Genomic DNA, 4546 nt, shown 5'->3' on the forward strand with positions numbered 1-4546 from the left:
TGATGGAGCTGGGAGAAATCAAGTTGCTCATGTCTATTAGAGTATCTCTTATAAATTGAGGTGCATTCTGGTTCAGTGCATACATATTGATGGTTGAAATCTCATCATTTTGAGTATTACCCTTAACAAATATAAACTGCCCATGTTTATCCTTAATTACTTTTGTTGGTTTAAAGCCTATTGTTTCTGTGAATAAAATTGCAACACCTGCTTTTTTCTGCTTTCCATTTGCCTGGAATATAGATGACCATCCCTTCACCCTGAGTCTATATTTGTCTTTTATGGTAAGATGGGATTTTTGTATACAGCAGATATCTGGCCTGAGTTTTTGTGTCCAGTCAGCCAGCTTATGTCTCTTTAGAGGGCAATTTAAGCCATTCACATTGATTGAGAATATTGATAAATCTGGTATAATTTTGGGTATCAAGTTTTTTGAAAATCCAGTGGACATCTTTAATTCTTTCACCACTGTGAAAATTGGAATTAGATCAAAATTTTCTGTGTGAGTTTACTTATGTGGTGGAGGATTACGCTGGTTTTTATGGAGGACAGGTCTGAGAATATCCTGGAGGGCTGATTTAGTTATAGCAAGTTTCTTCAATGTGTGAATGTCATTAAAGTATTTAATTTCTCCATCATAAATGAAACTCAGTTTATCTGGATACAGGATCCTGGGTTGAAAGTTATTTTGTTTTAGGAGGTTAAAAGTTGATGACCACCCACTTCTAGCCTGAAAGGTTTCAGCAGAGAGTTCTGCAGTCATTCTAATATTCTTCTCCACGTAGGTTATGATTTTTTTATGTCTATCTGCTTTCAGAATTTTCTCTTTCATATTAACTTTAGTGAAGTTAATTATGATGTGCCTGGGGGATGTCTTGTTCAGGTTGAGTCATACTGGGGTTCTGAAACTGTCTACTATCTGAATTTCAGAATTTCTGGCATGTTCCTTTGGTTTCTGTTTTATGTTTGTTTCCTCTGTTTCTCTTTTTCTACTTCCTATGTGCTATGTGAACACTGTAAGGAAGTCTATTTGGTTTTATGCATGCTGATCAAAAGCATATTGCTTCAAATTATTTTCTAAGAGGTTTCTCTGTATATCGTAACATACAAATAGAACTTACCACAGCCTATGGGTATTGGTTTTACTACTTTGAGCAAAGTGTTGAAACCTTACCTCTATTTCATTTCCTTTACCTTCTCCACTTTTAACATAGAATTGTCTCTAGTATTTCCTCTACATACATTGATCCCAATATCAGATGGTGTTATGATTTCTGCTTTAATCATCAAGTATGATTTAATAAGCTCACAAAGAGAATAGAATTATCTTATATTAGATTCCTATTTTTACCTGTCTGTTCCCTTCTTTGGTTCCAAGACTTCTTAAGCTGTCAGGTTTTTCCCTTTTGTAGAACTTCCTTTGGCCATTATAAGGGTAGGTCTTCCAGTTAAGGTTCTCTTAGCTTGCCTTTGTCTGAAGTCTTTACTTCCCTTCAGTATTGCTGGAATTAGAGTGTGTAATTGACTGTACCTCTTGCACTGGAAAATGTTTTGCTATTTTCTTCTGGCTTCCATGATCTCACCTGAGTCGTCAACTCTAGTTCAAACTGCTGTTCTCCAGTGAGTAATGCCTAATTTTTCTCTGGCTTCATTTAAGATATTTTCTAGGTCTTTAGTTTTCAGAATTTTAATTATGATAAGTTTTAAAATGGATTTCTTTGGATTTATTCTATTTTTGTTTCTTTCATCTTCTTGAATCTATAGTTATAGCTTTTGCATAGTTTATGAAGTTTTAAGCCATTATTTATTTGACTACTTTGTCAGCATCATACTCTTTCTCTTTGGGACTCAGACCATATCATGTGTGTTGGATCTTTTGTTAATATATTTACAGCTACCTAAAAATATTTAATATTTTGGTCTATTTCTCTGTCGTGTGAGTAAATTTGGTATAGACCATGTTGGCTGGACTGTCCTTTCATCCTTTCTCAGGTTCTAGTTTACTAAGGCATTTTCTGTCATCTCCAGTTTACTTTTGAACTCATCCACTGAGTTGTTTTTCTTTTTAACTTTGATTATTTCCGCACTTTTACTTCTTTAATTACCCTTTTGTTTTTTAAATAACTTATATTTCTTTGCCGATATTTTGTATTTTGTAAATGTTTGTGGAAACATTTTTATAACTGCTCCTTTAAAATCCTTGGCAGATAATCCCAACATCTGATCGATTATAGTATTGTGATTGAAAAAAGCGATTACAATTTATTTTGTAGACCAATTGATATTTTCTTCTTTCTTGTTAAGATAAGTAAAATTTTAATTGTATACTGAGCATTTCTATATATTATTTTAAGTGATCCTACTTAATCCTTCTATTTTAGTATTCAGTTTCTGTGTTTAGATTTAATATGTAGGCTTGGGATCACTTTGGAGGTTATGGTTCCAGTGACAGTTTAGTTTTTACAACTGTTGCCTTTCTACTCTGGCCAGCTTCATTCACCTGGGCAGACTGCAACTCCTTTTTATAAATAATCCCTGTGGGTTCCTTCTATAGGGCAGAGGGCACTTCTCTGTCACTATTGGGCAGGACATGTGGGATGCAGGCTAGAAAATATCTCTGGCCTCAGGCTTCTAGGAGGTGACAGAGCTCCTGTTCAATCCCTAGCTGGTGCTGCCCCCAGAAGCAGAAGCAGAAGCAGATTTCTGGTATGTCTAATGCTCCCAGGTAGGGATGAGGGTCTCTGAGCCTGCTCTCTAAGTGATCTGATTCAAGGGGGCTGCCAGCTTAATTTCCAGAAGTGCTGCTAGGGAAGAACATCTATCTGAACTTTTTCTGTTTCTGGGACCAGGTAGGGTCAGAATTTGGTCTCCCTGTGCTACTGGCATCACAGGAGGTCCCAGGGTCAGTGTCCTTCTTTTGCTGGGTGAAGGCCAGGAGGGGCCATCTTGACTGGGCTGTCCTTTTATCCTTTCCCAGTATTTTGGTCCTGACTTTATCTGAGCTTTTTTCTTTCTCTTTTTGTCTATGCCTATTGATAATTCCAAGGTAGAGGTCTCTTTAGCATCTCATTTGAGATGTTTTTGGGGAGATAAAAAGAACTCATTACCATGTTCTTCCTCAAATTTTTTTTTTCTTAAACTAGGAGCATATATTTGAAAAACATATATATGATAAAGGACTTTTATACAGAATATTTAAAGAATTTTTACAATTCAATTCCAAGAAGACATACAATCTAACTTTAAAAAATAATAATAATAAGCAAAAGATTTGAAAGAATATTTCCACAAAGAAGAAAGTGAATGATAAATAAGCACATTACAAAAAATGATCAACATCATTAGTCAGAAGACAAATGCAAAATAAAACAGTAATGAGAAACCAATGCACACCCACTCAACATGGTAGGCAGTTGGATTATCAAGCATTTCTGGTGAGAATGTAAAGTAGTATTACCACTTTATAAAACAGTTTGGCAGTGTCTTACAAATTTAAATGTATATCCCAATTCCTAGAATTTATTACTCTTAATTATTTATCCAGGAGAAACAAAAATATATGTTCACACAAGAACTCACATGTGAATATTCATAGTGTCATGGGCAAGCTCCCAGCCCATTCCCTGCATCCCCCTCTCACAGGGTCAATTCCAAGAAAAGGCGTCAGAACAAAGAAGCACAGCAAGTCCCAAGTTTCACACACACACAAAAAATCCCAAGTTCCCAGTGGATGAACAATGGTGGAAACCTACCTAAGCTATGTTACCCAAGTGGTAACCATTGTTACATAAACTATAACCATTGTTAATTTTGGGGGCAGTATTTATGGATTTATTTAAACACAAATAGAATGTGCACATGAGCTGTCTATTCATTTTCTTCGTTGCGCAGCCGGGCATTGGGATTGGTGGCTCTGATGGCCAGCTGGGCCGCTCTTTCCACAGTGGCTTTGCGGTTCTTGGAGGAAACGTTGTGAGCAATCTCTGCACAGTAAGATTTGTTGCACATCAGCAGCACTTCCAGCTCCTTGACGTTGTGGACGAGGAACTTCCGGAAACCACTGGGCAGCATATGCTTTGTTTTCTTGTTGCTCCCGTAACCAATGTTGGGCATCAAGATCTGGCCTTTGAATCTTCTCCGAACCCTGTTGTCAATACCTCTGGGTTTCCACCAGTTACGCTTAATTTTGACATATCGGTCTGACTGGTGCCAGATAAACTTCTTGGTCCTCTTTTTGATGATCTTCGGCTTCACAAGGGGTCTGAGGGCAGCCATGATGCCGAATAGGAGATGGCGGCCCCCTCCGTAGGCAGCACCGAGGAAGCGAGGGGCTAACCATTGTTACTTAAGATGTATCCATTGTCACCCAAGCAGTAACCCTGGCCCGAGCTAACCTCAACGTTCCTCTTTTGTACTGGCCTGCTTGCTTAGCTACTCAAAGAAAAAAACATAAAAGTCAACCTGTCCTGCACTTCAAGGCCGCCAGTCTCTCAGAGCAGCAGTCCCCTGTACAGGTGCAATAAAATCATGAATTGATTGCATCTAA

At 37.7% G+C, this 4546-nt stretch overlaps 1 pseudogene across 1 annotated transcript; it reads right to left on the reverse strand.

The window, feature by feature from the left end:
- Positions 1-3815: 3815 nt before the first annotated feature.
- LOC100961162 lies at positions 3816-4327 on the reverse strand (annotated as a pseudogene). The gene has a single exon (XR_001161729.1). The product of XR_001161729.1 is annotated as a 60S ribosomal protein L32 pseudogene (transcript).
- Positions 4328-4546: the final 219 nt, after the last annotated feature.

The sequence above is a fragment of the Otolemur garnettii genome, unplaced genomic scaffold, assembly GCF_000181295.1.
Source record: "Otolemur garnettii isolate 467f Iridium unplaced genomic scaffold, OtoGar3 scaffold00176, whole genome shotgun sequence".
Classification (NCBI taxonomy): Eukaryota; Metazoa; Chordata; class Mammalia; order Primates; family Galagidae; genus Otolemur; species Otolemur garnettii.